This window comes from Engystomops pustulosus, chromosome 2, assembly GCF_040894005.1.
Source record: "Engystomops pustulosus chromosome 2, aEngPut4.maternal, whole genome shotgun sequence".
In the NCBI taxonomy this organism is placed as follows: domain Eukaryota; kingdom Metazoa; phylum Chordata; class Amphibia; order Anura; family Leptodactylidae; genus Engystomops; species Engystomops pustulosus.
Window position 1 is genome coordinate 20,448,116 of NC_092412.1, and position 22,351 is coordinate 20,470,466.

The window sequence follows — 22,351 nt, forward strand, 5'->3', positions numbered from 1 at the left end:
TGACTATTTCAGTGAGTGCTGATTACTGTTTCCTGCACTGATACACTGTAACAGATTACAGCTGTGTTATGAGAACTTGATATCTGGCATAATGATCATCTACTGGAAGTATAAGCCCCGCCCCTGTTTAGTCAAGGAACATCAATTTATTGCATATAACACAAATAAATACCGCCACACAGTGCAACCTTACTGTGACCAAATAATACCACCATATGGTGCTCAACATTATACTGGAACAAAATAATACCGTAGAACAGTAAATAAACCACGTACAGTGCACTTATAACACCGAAATACTGTGAGCAAATAATACCACCATACAGTGCACACATCAAACTATTCAATTGCTTATTATTATTGTATATGTATTACCAATACACAGTGACCAAATAATCACTCCGCACAGAGCTCAAATAGAACCAATAGATAATACCAACATTTGATAAGTACATTTCAGCACCACATTGTGACCAAATAATACCGTCACACAGTGCTCTTACAGCACAAACCAACAGCTTCCCAAATAAAACCTGTATGGTGCACACATAACACCAATGTATTGTAACAATATCACACCATCAAACAGAATTTATATATTGACAACCCCACATCATACTACCATACAGTATTTAGATTTCACCAACAGTGACCACATAATACCCCCAAACAGTGCTCACATATTACCAATATTCAGTGACCAGATAATACCCCCATACCATGCTCAGGTATTACCAATATACAGTGACCAGATAATACCCCCATACCATGCTCAGGTATAACCAGTATACAGTGACCAGATAATACCCCCATACCATGCTCAGGTATTACCAATATACAGTGACCAGATAATACCCCCATATAGTGCTTACATATTATCAATATACAGTGACCAGATAATACCCCCATACCATGCTCAGGTATTACCGATACAGAGTCACCAGATAATACCCCCATACCATGCTCAGGTATTACTGATATACAGTGACCAGATAATACCCCCATACCATGCTCAGGTATTACTGATATACAGTGACCAGATAATACCCCCATACCATGCTCAGGTATTACTGATATACAGTGACCAGATAATACCCCCATACCATGCTCAGGTATTACCAATATATACAGTGACCAGATATTCCCCCATAAAGCGCTCAGATATTACTAATACAGAGTCACCAGATAATGCTCCCATGCCACGCTCAGGTATTACCGATATACAGTGACCGGATGATACCCCCATACAGTGCTCACATATTACCAATATACAGTGAGCAGATAATACCCCCATACAGTGCTCACATATTACCAATATACAGTGAGCAGATAATACCCCCATACAGTGCTCACATATTACCAACATACAGTGACCAGATAATACCCCCATACAATGATCAGGTTCGTACAAGATAGGGTCCTGAGGTTTGTTCTTAAGTTGAATTTGTATGTAAGTCGAAACTGTATATTTTAAAATGGAAGTTCTACACAATTTTTTTTATTTGCCCCAGTGACAATTATGGGTTTAAAATTTTTTGCTGTAATTGGAAAAAGGATTATCCATAAAGCTTCATTACAGACACCTCAGAGCTGATTATTGTAGTCTAGGACTATAGTAACATCCAGAGAGCTTCACCACAGGTCACAGGGGCAGAGGGGTCCGTCTGTAACTAGGGGTCATCTGTAAGTCAGGGGTCCTTAAGTAGGGCACCGCCTGTATTACCAATATGCAATGACCAGATCATACCCCCATACAGTGCTCACATATCAGCAACATTTGGTGACCAATTACCCCTGATACAAAGCTAATATTTTATCAATACACAAAAGAATACAATAATACCACCATACAGTGCTCACACTGCACCAACTGAGACCAAATTATACGTCTTTACTGTGTTTACAGTGCTCAAATACCACAGCCATCATATAATACCCCCATACAGTGCTCACATATTACCAATATACAGTGGCCAGATAATACCCCCATATAGTGCTCACACATTACCAACACACAGTCACCAAATAATACCCCCATACAGTGCTCACATATTACCAATACACAGTGACCTGATAATAGCCCCATACAGTGCTCACATATTACCAATGCACAGTGACTTGATAATACCCCCATACAGTGCTTACATATTACCAATATACAGTGACCAGATCATACCCCCATACCATGCTCAGGTATTACCAATATACAGTGACCTGATAATACCCCCATACAGTGCTCACATATTACCAATACACAGTGACCTGATAATACCCCCATACAGTGCTCACATATTACCAATATACAGTGACCAGATCATACCCCCATACCATGCTCAGGTATTACCAATATACAGTGACCAGATAATACCCCCATACAGTGCTCACATATTACCAATACACAGTGACCTGATAATAGCCCCATACAGTGCTCACATATTACCAATGTACAGTGACTTGATAATACCCCCATACAGTGCTCACATATTACCAATATACAGTGACCAGATCATACCCCCATACAGTGCTCACATATTACCAATGCACAGTGACTTGATAATACCCCCATACAGTGCTTACATATTACCAATATACAGTGACCAGATAATACCCCCATACAGTGCTCACATATTACCAATTTACAGTGACCAGAAAATACCCCCACACAGTGCTCACATATTACCAATATACAGTGACCTGATAATACCCCCCCATACAGTGCTCACACATTACCAATATACAGTGACCAGATAATACCCCCATACAGTGCTTACATATTACCAATATACAGTGACCAGATAATACCCCCATACAGTGCTCACATATTACCAATATACAGTGACCAGATCATACCCCCATACCATGCTCAGGTATTACCAATATACAGTGACCAGATAATACCCCCACACAGTGCTCACATATTACCAATATACAGTGACTTGATAATACCCCCATACAGTCCTCACATATTACCAATGCACAGTGACTTGATAATACCCCCATACAGTGCTTACATATTACCAATATACAGTGACAAGATAATACCCCCATACAGTGCTCACATATTACCAATATACAGTGACCAGAAAATACCCCCACACAGTGCTCACATATTACCAATATACAGTGACCAGATAATACCCCCATACAGTGCTCACATATTACCAATGCACAGTGACCTGATAATACCCCCATACAGTGCTCAGGTATTACCAATATACAGTGACCAGATAATACCCCCATACAGTGCTTACATATTACCAATATACAGTGACCAGATAATACCCCCATACAGTGCTCACATATTACCAATATACAGTGACCTGATAATACCCCCCCATACAGTGCTCACACATTACCAATATACAGTGACCAGATAATACCCCCATACAGCGCTTACATATTACCAATATACAGTGACCAGATAATACCCCCATACAGTGCTCACATATTACCAATGCACAGTGACCTGATAATACCCCCATACAGTGCTCAGGTATTACCAATATACAGTGACCAGATAATACCCCCATACAGTGCTTACATATTACCAATATACAGTGACCAGATAATACCCCCATACAGTGCTCACATATTACCAATGCACAGTGACCTGATAATACCCCCCCATACAGTGCTCACACATTACCAATATACAGTGACCAGATAATACCCCCATACAGTGCTCACATATTACCAATGCACAGTGACCTGATAATACCCCCATACAGTGCTCAGGTATTACCAATAGACAGTAACCAGATAATACCCCCATAAAGTGCTCAGGTATTACCAATATACAGTCACCAATAATACCCCCATATAGTGCTCACAAATGACCAAACGATGAAATACAGCATACACCGCACAGTATTCACATGACACCAATATACTGCAACCTAATAATACACCACCAATATACCGCCACTACATAATCCTGCTATAGAATAAAGCTCATTGGATGGGGTCAGGTCATTGGTGGCGCCCCCCAGAGGCTGCTGGACCAAGTGCTACAAAGCTGCATTCACAATTCTGTTGTACTGAGCTGAGTTTGTCCTAGTAATATAGCAATGTAACTCTGCTACATTTGTCTGGTGGTAAAAACGGAACGTTTTTCACTTTGTTACTTGATATAACAACTGGTGAAGTGCAGGGAAGAGTTCAGGAGGGAGTGCTGCTCCGGGATAACATCTGACATCACTCCGCAGGGTGGCTGCATACCAGCGGGTCATGAAGACACACACAGCCGCAAGACTGTACACAAATATACACAGCGCCGCGCAGCCACACGGGCGAGGGGTTATCACAATGGATCCTGATGGTGGATGAGATTATTAGGGAGATCCAAAACCAATAAATCCTGTAGGGAACGGAGCAGTGGATGGAGCGGAGCAGTGGATGGAGCGGAGCAGTGGATGGAGCGGAGCAGTGGATGGAGCGAAGCAGTGGATGGAGCGAAGAAGTGGATGGAGCGGAGCAGTGGATGGAGCGGAGCAGTGGATGGAGCGGAGCAGTGGATGGAGCAGGCAGATATCCTGCTAGGCTCCAATATGTAGCCCATCAGGACAACCAGAAGGGATCTCATTTACAGTTCAGTCTTTGGTAGTTTTCTATCTATGATATCAAAACTAAATTAATAATATATCTGTATTTATATATCACCATCATATTCTGCAGCGCTGTACAGACCATGGGGGATATATACATATAGAATACATTACAGAGTAATAACACGGTCATATGATATAAGATGATACATCCTGTTGGTAGATGATTACTACCGTAAATAGATAGATATGTGATAGATAGATAGATATGAGATGACAGATAGATAGATATGAGATAGATAGATGATAGATAGATATGAGATATATAGATAGATATGAGATAGATAGATATGAGATAGATAGATAGATAGATAGATAGATAGATAGATAGATAGATAGATATGAAATAGATAGATATGAGATAGATATGAGATAGATAGATAGATAGATAGATAGATAGATAGATATATAGGAGATAGATAGATAGATAGATAGATAGATAGATAGATAGATAGATAGACAGGAGATAGATGGATAGATAGATAGATAGATAGATAGACAGGAGATAGATGGATAGATAGATAGATAGATAGATAGATAGATAGATAGATAGATATGTGATAGATAGATATGAGATAGATAGATAGATAGATAGATAGATATGAGATAGATAGATAAGAGATAGATAGGAGATAGATAGATTGATTGATAGATAGATATGAGATAGATAGATAGATAGATAGATAGATAGATAGATAGATAGATAGATAGATAGATAGATAGATAGATATGAGATAGATAGATATGAGATAGATAGATAGATAGATAGATATGAGATAGATAGATATGAGATAGATAGATAGATAGATAGATAGATAGATAGATAGATAGATAGATATGAGTTAGATTGATAGAAGATAGATAGATGATGAACCTGTATATGGTCCTGCCAATAAAGTTTCTTTGAATTATATTGATAGATATAATATAACATTTGAAACTTATAATAAATTGCCCCCTATTAATGGGGAGCTTTATCATAAGTCTCTTAGAGCAGAACTGTTCTAGTTGCCCATGGCAACCAATCAGAGATCAGCTTTCATTTTCCCACAGCTGTTTATAAAATGAAAGCTGAGCTCTGATTGGTTTCTATGGGCAACTAGAACAGTTTTACCTCAGAAACTTGAGGATAAATACAATGGCTCAGCACATATTATCACACATGAAAGGCCTACAAATATCACTTTGCCAAACAGTATCACACAAGATAAGCTTAGATACACAGCTCAGCAGATCATATCAAACATAGCTGACGTAGATACCCTGGCTCAGCAGAATGTACCGCACATAGAAGGCCTAGATACATGTCTCAACAGACAGAATTGGCTCTGCAGATCATATCTGAAATTATCAACTTAGATACATGTCTTGGGGGACAATATGACACACGCCTGGCGTAGACAGTATCACACAGGATACATTTAGATACATAGTTTAGGAGTCTATATAACCTATGGCAGTCTTAGGTACATTAGATCTACATGTATGTATAATCTATCTATAACCTTCATTTTGTTGTTGTTCTAGCGACTTTTAATAATGTCGCACTACTTTTGCAGCAGTTTTGCGACTAAACACCAAACTAGCGACGCATCGAAAATAACCCTGTTTTCCTCATGTGTCCTTCTATCCAGATTTTTCATTAGTAATGATTCTTCATTAGCGACTTTTCATTCAGGCGCAAATAGGGGCAAAAAACCTGAAGGTGGCGTAAAAAGCCGGATAACCCGTAAGGCTCGTCTACATGCAGCTATGCCATGGATCTCCACCGAAAATCATATTACCCCTCCATTCTACTACGACTTTTATACCAGAAAATTTTTTATAACAAAAACTCAGCGCCAAGACGGACCTGGATTTCCCATGGAGATTAATGAGGTGGATTGTGGTGCAGACTGATGGATCTTATGATGGGGGTCACCTCTATAGTCCACAATCCTCAGGACCCAAGCGCTGTCCATCATGTGTTTCCCACACTCGGGTTCTCCTTCCTCAGCAGATCCCCTCTTTAATGATTACCCTCTCAGGCATCCGCCATTGTCCTCCGCTGATTGTTCTGCCCCATTATCTCCATTCTCTCTTACTGCTCTTCTTCTTCATCCACTAAGTCCCCCCTGTATTCTCCCGTCACCGTATCCATCACTTTCACTGCCGGCCCAGTGTCTACCAATTATTCCCAGCAATCCGGGATTTACAGCCTCTAACTATTTATTTACTTATCAATCATGTATTTATCAATCTATATATTATCTAACTATGGAACTATTTGTATACCTACATATTCACTTATCTATCAGTCTTTCTAACGTCTATTTATCTAGAAAGTCAAAAGGTATTTAGCAGCACCAGTCCATAAAATTCGGGTGCACATCCTGGACTTTATAAATCCTCCAAATATAAGATTCTTAAAATGGCAACAAACCAAATAGGTCATCAAAAAAGTGTCTTACTTTATTCCCAGAGTGCAACGTTTCAGCTCCTATTCAGAGGCCTCCATCTATCTATCTATCCATCTTCTATCTATCATCTATCTATCTATCTATCTAATTATCTATCCATCTATCTATCCATCTATCTATCTCATATCTATCTATCTATCCATCTATCTCATATCTATCCATCTATCTATCTCACATCTATCTAACATCTATCTATCTCATATCTATCTATCTCATATCTATCTATCTCATATCTATCTATCTCATATCTATCTATCTCATATCTATCTATCTCATATCTATCTATCTCATATCTATCTATCTATCTATCTATCTCATATCTATCTATCTATCTATCTATCTATCTCATATCTATCTATCTATCTATCTCATATCTATCTATCTATCTCATATATATCTCATATCTATCTATCTATCTATCTATCTCATATCTATCTATCTATCTATCTATTATCTATCTCATATCTATCTATCTATCTATCTATCTATCTCATATCTATCTATCTCATATCTATCTATTATCTATCTCATATCTATTTATCTACCTCATATGTTTTCTTTCAAATGTATTAGGGCAGATGTTTCTTTTTTGCGTTTTCTTTCCTTTTTGCATGCACCGTGTTCTGGTTTTCCTGCTTCGTGCCAATTTCATCTTCGACCGATGCCTTCTGGCAGATGTTAGCACATGATTTATCACTGATTTGTGCAGAAAAAATCGTAAAAACAGAAAGCACACATGCACTCTAGTCCCCACCAGGCATAGGAAACAGTTTGCTAAAGGTTGCACCTTTGTAAACATTTGCGCAAAAAAAAAAGCACATGATTTAAGTAATGGAAATCAAGACAAATCAAAGAGCAGCAGTGCTAAAAATATCACACACAGGCGCAAAATGCAAAACGAAGATACATCTACCCCATTAATCTGTCGCCTATCCATCTATCTCATATCTATCTCTCTATCTCATATCTATCTCTAATATCTATCTATCTATCTCATATCTATCTATATATCTCATATTTATCTATCTAGCTCATATATATCTATATATCTCATATTTATCTATCTCATATCTATCTCATTTCTATCTATATATCTATCTCATATCTATCTATCTATCTCATATCTATCTATATATCTATCTATCTCATATCTATCTCATATCTATCTATCTCATATCTATCTATCTATCTATCTCATATCTATCTCATATCTATCTATCTCATATCTATCTATCTATCTATCTATCTATCTATATATCTATCTCATATATATCTATATATCTCATATTTATCTATCTCATATCTCTCTATATCATAAATATCATCTATCTACCCCCCCCCCCCCCTATAAATCTGTCTGTCTCATGTATATCTATTTCAATTCTATAGAAAGGGGCAAATATATCTGTTGCACATTTTTTGGTTGTATTTTAGTGATTTCAAATCAATAGGTTGCACATAATTGCGTAAAAACAGTCCTGTCCCGACCGAGCGTAGGAAAAGCAATGGTAAGAGTTGAGCAAAAATTTGTGCCTAAAAAAAAGCCTTTAAAAAAAATCTGCATTTGACAAAGAGCCAAAACTACAAAGACAAATGAGGTGCAAAAAATAGACTCACAAAAGGCTCAAAAAGAGCTCAGGGAAGGGGGAAAAAGATAAATGACCCCCAAAGTATTTATCAATCAAGTCTACTTCCTTGTACCCTGTATCATCCTTAACCAACCCATGCCTGCCTGTTTATCTGCCTAACTTTATATATCTCATATATCTTTTATCTATCTATTATTTCTATGATTTAATTATTAAGTGCCGTACCTGCTTTCCATCATATCCACTCGCCAGCCATTTATAAAATGTATTAGGATAAATGGTACAAAAGGTAAAGAAATAAACTGTAATCTATTTTCATACAAATATATATAATTCCAAAAGCTAAATACACTGTAGATGATCGATAATAGAAAAAATACATGATGATAGATATGAAAAAGATAGTTAAAAGATAACCAATAAATAGATAAATAGAAGATAGATTTGAAAGAAATGAATGGATCTTTGATCAATAGAAGATATGACATAGATGGATACTGTAGGTAGATAGATATGAGATAGATAGATAGATAGATAGATAGATAGGAGATAGATAGATAGATAGATAGATAGATAGATAGATATGAGATAGATAGATAGATAGATAGATAGATAGATAGATAGATAGATAGATAGATATGAGATAGATAGATAGATATGAGAGGGGTACATATAGATAGATAGATAGATAGATAGATAGATAGATAGATAGATAGATAGATATGAGAGGGGTACATATAGATAGATAGATAGATAGATAGATAGATAGATAGATAGATAGATAAATAGATAGATAGATAGATAGATAGATAGATAGATAGATAGATAGATAGATAGATATGAGATAGATAGATATGAGATAGATAGATAGATATGAGATAGATAGATATATATATGAGAGAGGTAGATATAGATAGAAGATAGATAGATATGAGATGGATAGATAGATAGATAGATAGATAGATAGATAGATAGATAGATAGATATATTGAAAGACAGCAGATTGATCTATAAATTATTATAGATAAATGTGAGTTAATTTATTGAATATGAGCTAGATAGATAGATATGAGATATAGATATGAGATAGATATGTAATAGATAGATAGATATGTGATATATAGATAAAAAGATAGATAGATAGATAGATAGATAGATAGATAGATAGATAGATTGATAGATAGATAGATATAGATAGGACATAGATAGACATTAGATAGGTATATGGATTATAATAGATAGATGTGAGATAATTATATGAATATGAACTAGATACATAGGAGATGGGCAGATAGATAAAAGATATACCTATTGATTATTATAGATAGATAAGTATATGAATATGAGATAGATAGATAGATAGATTGATATATTATAGATATGAGATAACTAGATAAATATGATAGATAGGTGATAGAAGACAGATAGATCCATGGATATATTGTAGATATGAAATAATTAGATACATGTGAAGTAGAAATATAGATAATAGATAGATATGAGGTAGGTTATAGATATACACACACTGGTTTTATATATATATATATATATATATATATATATATATATATATAGGAGTGAAGGAGAGGAAGGTGCCGGCTCTATCCTCTTACTAGGAGTACAGGGAGGACATTACAAGCTCCTTACTCCTCAGCCTCGTCCCTCTCCATGTCCTCCTGTAACATCAGCGATCACATCTCCGCACAGAAACTTCCAAAAACTCGTCCACAAGCGAAGCAAAGCTGAGCAGAGTCACTCACCATGATGTGTGCAGCCTCACACTGCTGTGCCCTGTGCACAGGAGGAAGACAATCCAGCTGAGGAAGACTCCCAGGTTACAAGTGATCCCCAAACTCTGCAATCCCCCCTTGTAGTAAGTCCCAGTCAGTGAGCAGTGAGTATATCCAGAGGAGCTGAGGCTGCAGAGTACTGCTCTGCTGCCAGCTACAGGCCAGTCTGATGCTGCTGCTGCTGCTGGGGGACCTGCTTATATGCCCTGTCATTGGCTTTGATCACAGGAGTGATGTCAGGCTGCATTAACATAACAAAGGGCTCCGGATTTGCAGCTACAAATGAGTGTTTGATGTATTCAGTGAATGTGCAGATTCCTCAGCACCTCCTGCATCTGCAGCCACAGGGACAGAGGGGAGATGCAATGTGCTGCAGGTCAGCTGGGTGGAGAGACTACTGCAGAGGGAGGTGACCCTGAGCTGCTGCTGACTATTACTACTACTAGTATGGGGGGCTTCTGTATCCATCCACAGGGAGAAGCAAGACAAGCCAGAGCATAGGAACATGGAGCAATACTAAAAAGATACAGAACATAGAACAGCATGTTACTACTACTAGTATGGGGGGCTTCTGTATCCATCCACAGGGAGCAGCAAGACAAGCCAGAGCATAGGAACATGGAGCAATACTAAAAAGATACAAAACATGGAACAGCATGTTACTACTACTAGTATGGGGGGCTTCTGTATCCATCCACAGGGAGTAGCAAGACAAGCCAGAGCATAGGAACATGGAGCAATACTAAAAAGATACAAAACATAGAACAGCATGTTACTACTAATAGTATGGGGGGCTTCTGTATCTATCCACAGGGAGTAGCAAGACAAGCCAGATCATAGGAACATGGAGCAATACTAAAAAGATACAAAACATGGAACAGCAGGGGGAGGAATGATAATCAAATGCCCATAAAAAAACAGATACATAATGAGAATTACATCATAAAATAATAAATGATAATAATATATTATTTTATAATAGAGAAGAATTTAAAAAAAAATGTGAATCAATACATAATAATAATAATAATTCCTTTATTTATATAGCACACACAGATTATGCAGCGCTGCACAGAGCTTCCCAAATTGGTCCCTGTATGTTTTTGGAGTGTGGGAGGAAACCGGAGGACCTGGAGGAAACCCACGCAAACACAAAGAGAGCATACAAACTCTAGAGAATGACATAATAAGATAATAAACGATAATAATATATTATCTTATAATAGAGAATTGAAAAAAAACAATGTGAATCATCAATAGATAATAATTATTATTATTATTTATTAATATAGCGCCTACAGATTCTGCAGCGCTGCACACAGTTTGCCAAATCAGTCCCTGTCCCCATAGGCTCACAATCTAATTCACCTACCAGTATGTTTTGAAGTGTGGGAGGAAACCGAAGGACCCGGAGGAAACCCACGCAAACACGGAGAGAACATAATAATAATATACTATCTTTTAATAGAGAAGAATATCAAAAAAACAATATGAAATTAATAATAGCACAACAACAATACCAGAATCAATACAGTAAAATGTCATAAATATTAAAACACAAATAACATTCTAACCACAAAGTTATAATATTATAATCCTTATGAGATTTTTTGGTAATATCTGTGTTAAAAACAATGCAAACAAAAAATATAAATATATAAAATAATAATAATAGCATAAAACGTTAAAAAAGAATGATAGAGTAACAAAAACACAAAATGTAAAAATAATATCATGAAAGTCAATAATAAAGAAACTTCTATAATAAAATAGTCAAAACAATAAATGAAAATAAATAAATTGACAATAATAAAACAGCAGTCATAATAATGCAATACAGTAAATTAAAGGTAATAAGAAAATAATATTTTGTGTTATGGGACTAGATATTTTTGTATTATTCAAGAACATTAATTTGCTAACTTATTTTCAAAACATTTTTTATTTCTAGTATTATTTAATATTAATAATATTCATGCCATGTCTGTAACAATGGACATGGATTTGAGTACAGAGAAACATTTTTCCATATTATATTTTTATAATTATGATCATTATCATTTTACATTGTCTTTTTTATTTTTATGTAAGGTGCATAATATCATATTCTATAGACTAGCTGTCATCTGAATGATTTTCTACGGGATTAAAGTCAAAACCAGATTTTCATGACCCAAGGTAGGTAGGTAGGTGGGTAGGGGTGAGGCTGTAGGCTGTGCAGTTTTTGAGCCAAGATATGGAGTAGATCCAAAATGGAGGAAAAGTATTTGATAGAAGACTGATACATCTCTGATATATTAATCTTATACATCTCTAATACAGGCGGTCCCCTACTTAAGGACACCCGACTTACAGACAACCCATAGTTACATACAGACCCCTCTGACCTCTGGTGAAGCTTTCTGAATGTTTTACTAAAGTCCTAGACTGCAATGATCAGCTGTAAGGTGTCTGTAATGAAGCTTTATTGATAATCCTTGGTCCCATTACCGCAAAAAATGTTTAAACTCCAATTGTCACTGGGGCCAAAAATTTTTTTTCTGGAGCTACAATTATAAAATATACAGTTTCTACTTACATACAAATTCAACTTAAGAACAAACCTCCGGACCCTATCTTGTACGTAACCCGGGGACTGCCTGTACATAGGAATACGCTGATACATAATATTCAACTAATACATCTCTGGTACATAAGATTAGCCTGATACATCCTTAATACATAATAATAGACCAATACATCTGTAATACATAACAATAGAGCAATACATCTCTAATACATAATAATAGACCAATACATCTGTAATACATAACAATAGAGCAATACATCTGTAATACATGAGACTGATACATCTCTAATACAGAGGAATACACTGATACATAATATTCAACTAATACATCCCTGGTACATAAGATTAGACTGATACATCTGATATATAAGAATACACTGTTACATTTCTGATACAGGCGGTCCCCTACTTAAGAACACTCGACTTACATACGACCCCTAGTTACAAACGGACCTCTGGATATTGGTAATTTATTGTACTTTAGTCCTAGGCTACAATGATCAGCTATAACAGTTATCAGGTGCCTGTAATGAAGATTTAGTGTTAATATTGATTCTTGTGACAACCCAACATTTCTAAAATCCAATTGTCACAGAGACCAAAATAGTTCTGGCTGGGATTACAATGATAAAATATACAGTTCCGACTTACATACAAATTCAACTTAAGAACAAACCTACAGACCCTATCTTGTATGTAACCCGGGGACTGCCTGTATATAAGAAAACAATGTTACATCTCTTATATATAAGAGTACAGTATTACATAAGATTAGATCAACACATCCCTTATACAGAAGATTAGATTGATACATCTCTGATATATAAGATTAGACTAATACATCTCTGATATATAATCACAGACTGATACATCTCTTATTCTTTGTGTCCAAATAGGTTTTGATGTAACATCCAGATGAAGCTTTTTCAGTAATAACAAATCATTATGCTGCAGATTTTTAGTGTAGATCTCTGGGCGCCATAGAAAATTTCTGCTGCAGAAACCGTCCTATTTCCGGCATTATTTGAGATGGTGACTCCATATGGGATACAATGGGTAATGCTCCTACAATCCTGCTACATGTGTCCCCAGATATATATAAGAGCCTTTACATCAATCATAAACAATGGACTCTTAAATTATTGCTCCATCGGCCATTATATTGGTTGAGTTCATATCACAATTTTGGGCCAGTTTTGGCTGAAATCCCACTTGCAGTTTTTGGTGCATTTTTTTGTGATTAAATACAACGACAGAAGAGACTTATCAGCTTCTTCTCTCTACATCTAGACTGAGGCTCCAAAAACTGAATGTGTGACACCAGCCTTAAAGGGAATTACAGACCATAAGCGCTTCTAGAAAAAGATTTTAAGATAAACTTTAGAGTGTAAGCTCTTGTGAGCAGGGAAAAGAATCTGCATAAAATTAGATAGGTAGATATTTTAACTAGTCCCATTAATGGTGCATGGCCCCTTTAAGAGTGACTTTAAGTACAAGTGTATGTAAGTTCTTAAAGGGAACCACACATCAATGATGCAGCTTCTATTTTTGGGTTTGCACCGGGCAGTGTGTGAGTCATTAGGAGATAAAGTGATTTGTCCAAGGTCATCAGAGGCAGACACTTAAGTGCTGGTCTATTAAAAAGGAATCAACATAAGTACAGGATCCACTAAAAGGCATCACTGCCTGTCAGGGAGGGGGCACAGGATGCTGATACTGACTCATCAATCTTAGGGGTTATAACTCAGCTTTTCTCGCACCCTGAATGGCATAAGGAATATGAATCAAGTTCATTTAGTGTCGGTCATTAATGCAGCTCTTGCGTTGTAACTCAGCTTTCCTCGCACCCTGAATGGCGTAAGGGTGTGTCAGTGATCACTGCAGCTCTTGCATTCTATTCACAAACAGAATGAATGAAGTAAGAACTGAGTCGCCTCCATGATTGCCGGTGCAAGAATTAGCTACAAGAAGGGGAGAACTTCCTTGAAATTAGAAATGCTGTCACCTTTTGTTTAGTATTTATGACTCTTCCCTCTGACAACACTTCCGGTCACAAACTGAATGATATAAGAGAAAAATAGGAATGAATAAGAACTTACCTTATATTATAGAGTAGTAAATTCCAAGGCCAAGTCAGTGCCGATGGTGACATGTGTCTTACGTGAAGGCTGCAGGTAGTCGGCGACCTTTGTATTCTACAAAGAGCAACAAAGTGTCTCCTAGTAAAACCCTAAATACCGGTTAATGATTTGTCATTGACATCTGAACTGCGCCCAGTCATGTAATATTACTTGGGAGGGGAGCTGCATACTTGTTAGACTGCGGTACGTGTATGCTATGTATGACGGAGTCATTAGCATGGACTAGGTAGTGATAAATTGTAGCGAATGGATTCATTACCCGTAGACTGTACAGATTAGTGATGGGACAGGTGCTCTTTAAACAGCTGCATCTATAGGTGGCCCATAGAGGGCGCTATATGCATCCACTAGGCATTTGCTAGGGTTCCCATTTCATCTGGTGAGCAGCTGGAGCAGTAAGATCCGTATATAGCTCTTAGTTACGTTCATTGCCACATCTCCATGCATGTATCAGAGATGAACCTAGTTCTGCTACATTTATACAGCTTGTCCTATAATCCCATGCTAGAATGTCAGTGTATGACAAACTCAGCTCAACCCGAGCAATCTCAGCACTGCTAAATCTGTCTGAGGTGACCACTTACTTTAGTTACCAATAAGATATGACTTCTTTTTAGTGACAGACAGCAGTCATACCTACAAACAGAAAGGTTTATACAGACTGACGTCTTGTGTCAGTCTTCACAGCCGAGCCGGCGTTCTATTCCTGGACTAGGAAATGCTCATACATACCATTACATTTATTTGCTCCTTAGGGCATCCTAATAATAAACCATACAGGTTTCCCTGAAGCCTCAATGTACCCAATCAAGATTGTTTGCATCTGTTGACCACTCTGCCCCTCATAGATACAGACAGAGAAGCTGCATTAGTGTTCTGCTGACTACCCCTCATAGATACAGAGAGAGAAGCTTCATTAGTCTTCTACTCACCCCTCCTCATAGATACAGAGAGAGAAGCCTCATTAGTCTTCTACTCACCCCTCCTCATAGATACAGAGAGAGAAGCTTCATTAGTCTTCTACTCACTCCCCCTCATAGATACAGAGAGAGAAGCTGCATTAGTCTCCTACTCACCCCTCCTCATAGATACAGAGGAAGAAGGTGCATTAGCGTCCTACTCACTCCCCCTCATAGATACAGAGGGAGAAGCTGCATTAGTCTCCTGCTCACTCCCCCTCATAGATTCAGAGAGAGAAGCTGCATTAGTCTCCTGCTCATTCCTCTTCATAGATACAGAGGTAGACACTGCATTACTCTCCTGCCCCTCCTCTTATAGATACAGATGGAGAAGTTGCATTAGTCTCCTGCTCACTCCACTCCCCCTCATAGATACAGAGAGAGAAGTTTCATTAGTTGCCTGCTTACTCCCTCTCATAATTACAGTGAGAAGCTGCATTAGTCTCCTCCTCACTCCCACTCATAGATACAGAGAGAGAAGCCGAATTAGTACCCTGCTGACTCCCCCTTGTAGATACAGAGAGAGAGAAGCTCCATTAGTCTCCTGCTCATCCCCCCTCACAGATACAAAAGTAGAAGCTGCATTAGTCTCCTGCTCACTCCCCCTCATAGATACAAAAGTAGAAGCTGCATTAGGCTTGCCCCTCCTCTAATAGATGGAGAAGTTGCATTATTCTCCTGCTCACTCCACTCACCCTCATAGATACAGAGAGAGAAGTTGCATTAGTCTCCTGCTCATTCCCCCCTCATAGATAGTGGTAGAAGCTGCATTAGTCTCCTGCCCCTCCTCTAATAATTACAGATGGAGAAGTTGCATTAGTCTCCTGCTCACTCCTCTAATAGATACAGATGGAGAAGTTGCATTAGTCTTCTCCTCACTTACCCTCCTAGATACAGAGGGAGAAGCTGCATTAGTCTCCTCCTCACTCCCCCTCCTAGATACAGAGGGAGAAGCTGCAGTAGTCTCCTGCTCACTCCCCCTCATAGATACAGAGGGAGAAGTTGAATTAGTCTCCTCCTCTCCTCTAATAGATATAGATAGAGAAGCTTCATTAGTCTTCTTCCCACCCCTTCTCAGAAACTGCATTAGGCTTGGTTCACACCTCTCAGCATATACACTGAGCATACCCATAGATATATACCGGCAGACAGAGGCATCATTTGTGACCCATCTAAAGACCACCAGACAGAGCATCTCAATTTTGAGCCGATTTCACAAGCCCCAACCCATTGTCTCTCTAAACAAAGGACTGTCTTGGCAAATTCAGAACAGTTTGCATTTCTGCACTTATGATCTATAAGTTCCTTTAAGCGCTGTCAGATCTCCCGGTGACCCTTGTATACATCCTCAGTCTACCCATGGGCCGTATGACTCCACAATGCCGTGCTTTATCCTAGTCACCATCTGTCACAGCAGGGATAGACTTATAACCTGTGGCGGAGGTCACTTACTTTAGAAAAAAGTTGACCTATCGGAGTCTTTTTATCTTTATGACTTGTTACAATTTAACACGAGTGCTTCATATGTTGTCACATGTCACCGGGGTCCGTGTCATCTGTGTCAGCAATCCATGAGATGTGATTGTGATGGGGGGGATGTAGAACATTCCACAATGATACAACCGGAAAACTTCCTTATTCACTGGAGATTTCTTGAGAAAAACGCAAGGATCCCCAGAGAGGTCGCATCAACGGATGAAGCTCTGTATCTGGTCTGACCATTTATGTCCATGTATTCTGCCTTCCTACAGTTCCATGTATTGCAGAATAATTTGTCAAGCATAGCAATGTTCATCCTGAGCCATCTGATTCCCAAATAGGACGGACACAAAAGTAGAGCTGTAGTAGAAAGTGAGTGGTGGGTGCACTGCTACCGATTTCCCACCGTCCCAAAACGTGTCCAGACATCTGTGAAATTCTCTGTCAGCCTTGGCTTGTGTCATTGGCCACGATATATCCATGTAATCATATGGAATAACACCTCGGACACTTAACATTTGTTACCGTTTCAGCCCCAACGCCTTACAGGATCCTAGTTTCCCATTAGGCGCTCGACATGTTGCGTCGTAAATTGTGCCGTCTTATCCGGAGGAACCATCCGGCCGTCTATCCCTTACATACACGCCAATTACCTGGCCGCATGTTATAAACATCTGCTGGATCCTTCCATCTTAATTGGGACGTTACACTGCGCCAAAATTGTAATATTGAAAAATATGAATCAGTGACATAAGTCGTAAATTCACACGTAGCGGTCTCTGTGGTTCAGGACGAGTAAATCTTACGTTTTTTTCCCCGATAATTCAATTAAATCTTGATTTTATCCATACGGCAGGTGCATGATGTCTTCCAAATGTTCCAGTCTTTAGCTCTAGATTCAGTATCAGAGACGCTCTTCATGGAGAGATTGTTGGGTCCATCTTTTTGCCTAGATATAAAGTTTAGTTTAAAAAAAGGATTGGGGTGTACCTATAGAAGAGCCTTCTAGACTTGGTCGAATCTCCATGGAATTGAAGCCTTCACAACTCATTTTGGGGCAAAAGGACAAGATATTGGGGCTGATTTACTTACCCGGTCCGTTCGCGATCCAGCGGCGCGTTCTCTGCGGTGGATTCGGGTCTGGCCGGGATTCATTAAGGTGGTTCCTCCGACGTCCACCAGGTGGCGCTGCTGCGCTGAAGATCATCGGAACACACTGGATTACACCGGCCTATCCTGGATGAAGGTAAGTGCAAGCTCCGCGACACTTTTGGTTTTTTAAATGTGAAGGCTTTTCCGAATCCGTCGGGTTTTGTTCAGCCACGCCCCCCCGATTTCCGTTGCGTGCATGCCAGTGCCGATGCGCCAAAATCCGATCGCGTGCACCAAAAACCCGGAGCAATACAGGGAAAATCGCCGCAAATTGGAAATATTCGGGTAACACGTCGGGAAAACGCGAATCGGGCCCTTAGTAAATGACCCCCATTGTTTTTTGTCTCCTTGACCTAATGAGGGTCTTCTAAGTCCTCATTCTCTTTGATGACCCTAAGCAACATCAAACTACTTATGGAGGCAAGAATTGGGGGGAAACGTGAGCAAAAGGCTTCTATGGTGCTTGGAGGGTAGAGCATGTTTCTTGGCGAGAAGGTTATGAATTAGCGTTGGGCTCCCAATAGTCTTCTTCATGCTTCATACGCTTATGCTCAAGAGATGACTTCTATTTCTAGTCTTAGAAATCTTAAGCTGATGTGTCTGCCTCTAATCCAAGCTGTGAAGGTCTGACCAGCGGTTTAAAGGGACAGTGCCACAATTGTTTCATTAGTTTTGGAGCTTCCATTAGGATGTCTTCTTTGACCTTTCTTCTTGAGTAAGGGATATTATTCCCTCTTATGATTCATAAAGTAACGTTGGACCTATTTTATGCCTAGATGATAGCATCAATTAAGCGTAATTCAAATTAGTTATGAATACTCAAAATATTTCAGACCTGGATAATCCAAACTTGAACTTTGTTCTCCATGGTTCTGAATTCTAAAGACCAGGGATCACAGTCTTTGGAACTCTTTTAGGGGTTTGAAGTGTTCCTACCTAGCCAGTCAGCTGTTAGGGTGGCATCAAAGAATGCCTTAAATATGCAGTCCACTCAGGGTAGTTTTTACTTTCTCCTGTGATTGGTGTGTTTTGAGCCTGTATCCTGCCTGATCCAGAACCTGTCCCTGAACCTGGATCCTTTCTGATCTGGAACACTGAACCTGTATCTGGATTCTGCCATATATGGAAACCTGAACCTGTACCTGACCCTAGATCAGTGATGGCGAACCTATGACACGCGTGTCAGCACTGACAAGCATAGCCATTTTTGGTGACACGCGGCCGCCCAGCGCCCACGGTCCGCCCCCTACCTGTGTAATGTGCTGCCCCTGTGTTAATGTCCAGCACACGTCCCTGTGTTTCTGCCACCTGCTTACCTGTCCGGCGCCGCATTGGTCCGCCCACCGTCTGCAACTCCTCCGGCTCCTCCAGGCTGCAATGCGCGTTGCTCGTCACGTGACTGAGGCGACCTGACGTCAGGTCACGTCAGTCACGTGACCCGAGGCGCGCGGTGCAACCTGGAGGAGCCGAGGCCGCTGCTGGATATGTTATTAATAAGGGGAGGCCGCTGCTGGACATGTTATTAATAAGGGGAGGCCGCTGCTGGACATGTTATTAGTAAGGGGAGGCCGCTGCTGGACATGTTATTAGTAAGGGGAGGCCGCTGCTGGACATGTTATTACAAAATAAGTTTTTTTTTCTAAAGGTGACACGGCACCCGAGTTATGCTCGTTTTTTGGGCGTATTTCGACACACCAAGCTCAAAAGGTTGCCCATCACTGCCCTAGATCCTTGAACCCCAGTCTCCGAAACCAGGCCTGGATCCTGCCTAATCCCGAACCTTGAACCCCAGCCAGATACTGAACTCCATACCTGTATCTGAATCCTGATTTCCAGCCTGATATGGAAACCTGAATCTGTACCTCAGCCTGGATTTTGCCTGATCAAGAACCTTGAAACCCAACCTAATCTAGAACCATGACCCTGTACCTGTATCCTTCCTGCTTCTGAAACCTGTATACTGATTGATGCCAAACCCTGAATCTTGCCTGATCTGGAACCCGGAACTCCAAACCCATACTTTAATCCTACCTAAATCTGAACCCCATTCCTGAGTCTGTTCCCGATTCTCTTGTGACTGTATATTTATATGCCTGTCTCTCTGTTAATTTTACTTCCATTCTTCGCACATACCAAAAGTAGGGATTGTCGATCAGTAGTCCCTTACCACTAGGGTTTACAAAGCTATTTGGTAGAGAATTGGGGTTGTGGGTGTGATCAGGGCCCGCACCCCTTTCACTGCTTTGACAGTGATACATATCTCTTGAGGGCAAAAAGGTCCCTTTTTCATTCAGACAAAATCAAAACTGATGACTGATTTAATAAAATTGGAACCATAACTAATTTTGGGAAAACAATTTTATAAATATTGCCCAATAACATCACTCAAAAGTTACCAAATAAGGATTTTCAACTTCTCCTTACAGAATTTGTGCTTCGGATAAGAAGTTAATGACAACTAATGCTACAAGCTGTAGAGGGAATGGACACTTCCTAAATTTATCTTGCGGGAATGGTCATTGTTTGTGACATTCTGATAAGATTATCAGACGTCTACATACTTTGCTCTTTACTTGTATTGGAATTGGACATGTGATGTGTCTGCGCAATCTACAACTTTGTGCAGGCAACTTCAATTTGACTCTTGATAACAACGAAAACAGCTTCACGTCCTGTCTTCCGTTTAGGTCTCCATGAGGTATTACCGTATTTTCCGGACTATAAGGCGCACTTAAAAGCCTTGGATTTCCTTGGAAATCCAAAGTGCGCCTTATAGTCCGGTGCGCCCTATATGAGGCAGCGGACCCTACTTACATAGGTCCCCGCTACCGGAGACAGCAGATCTCCAGCGGGAACTGCAGACCACGCGGCACGAACAACTTCTGCCGCGTGGTCTGCAGTTCCCGCTGGAGATCTGCTGTCTCCGGTAGCGGGGACCTATGTAAGTATTCTATTCTTTACCTCCCCCTCACCTTCCCCGCTCACCTTCTCTGCGTTCCGCGTCTCGTCTCGGCGTCGCGTCTCGTCCCGTCGAGTCTCCGCTCCGCCCCCGGACCTCCGCCACGCCCCCGAACCTGCGCCTTATAGTCCGATGCGCCTTATATATGGAATTATTACATATATGAGGCGCATCGGACTAATGCGCCTTATATTCCGGTGCGCCTAATGGCCCGGAAAATACGGTACTTGGTTTTCTCCATCTATTTTGGTCATCTTCTTCTCTTCAACTCATCTGAATGCAAATCTTTGAATAGGAACTTTGTATTATTATGTGTGAATGATCCCATAAAGGAATAGACCCTAGTAGCAAGTCAGTGGGGCAGATTTACTTACCCGGTCCTGTCGCGATCCAGCGGCGCGTTCTCAGTGGAGGATTCGGGTCTTCCGGCGATTCACTAAGGTAGTGCGCCCAATGTCCACCAGGTGTCGCTGCTGCGCTGAATTCCGTCGGAGTTCACTGAAGTTCACCAAGCTACGATGGGGGCAGGTAAGTGCGTGTCAAGCGACACTTTTTTTAAAAAAAAAACAACGGTTTTTCCAAATCCGTCGGGTTTTCTTACGGCCGCGCCCCCCGGTTTCCGTCGCGTGCTTGCCGCCGCCGATGCGCCA

General features: G+C 39.7%; 1 protein-coding gene across 3 annotated transcripts in view; it reads right to left on the minus strand.

Annotated features, from left to right (window-relative positions):
• The window catches only part of WNT11 (Wnt family member 11), a 132,593-nt gene that overhangs the window by 57,432 nt on the left and 52,810 nt on the right, over positions 1-22,351 (minus strand). Inside the window, exon 3 of one of the 3 annotated variants that reach the window (XM_072133918.1) lies at positions 15,111-18,539. The exons of 1 other annotated variant lie outside the window; for it this stretch is intronic. The gene's annotated coding sequence lies outside the window, so the exon portion shown is untranslated. Of the gene's footprint in view, positions 1-10,412; positions 10,784-15,110; positions 18,540-22,351 lie in introns of those variants that run through there. One more of the 3 variants, XM_072133917.1, reaches the window with a different exon arrangement.